Here is a 518-nt window from a genome sequence, read left to right on the forward strand (position 1 = left end):
AGAAATTTTGAGATTCATTTCAGAAATTTTCTACAAAAATCAAAGTGTTTTAGATCCAAAAGTTTGTGAAAATTTGTGCGGGGGAGGGAAACCAGATTGAGATTCATTTCAGAATTTTTCTAGGAGGAAAAAAAAAAAAGAATTTTCTGAACTCTAAAAGTTAAAATTGTGCAAGAAATAAACCCCTCAGATTTTGATATCAATTTCAGAATTTTTTTCTGCCAAAAAAAAAATGAAGGAAATTTCTGAGCTGTAAAAGTAGAAAATTTGTAAGAAAAAAAAAACAAACACATATATTTTGATATTAACATCCGAAATTTCCCAAAGAAACCATATACAGTTTTTAAGCTCGTAAATTTGAAGGTCTTTGACTTGTGGACATTTTTTGAGTTTCAAACCTAGAACAATTTTGACTGTTGGAGCTCAGAAATTTCCAGTTTTTTTGGTGGAGAATTTCTGATATAAATCTACAAATTTACTCCTTTTTTTTTTTTTTTTTTCGATCTACAATGCCCCCT

This window comes from Poecilia reticulata, chromosome 11 (genome assembly GCF_904066995.2).
Source record: "Poecilia reticulata chromosome 11, P_reticulata-male-v2, whole genome shotgun sequence".
Classification (NCBI taxonomy): Eukaryota; Metazoa; Chordata; class Actinopteri; order Cyprinodontiformes; family Poeciliidae; genus Poecilia; species Poecilia reticulata.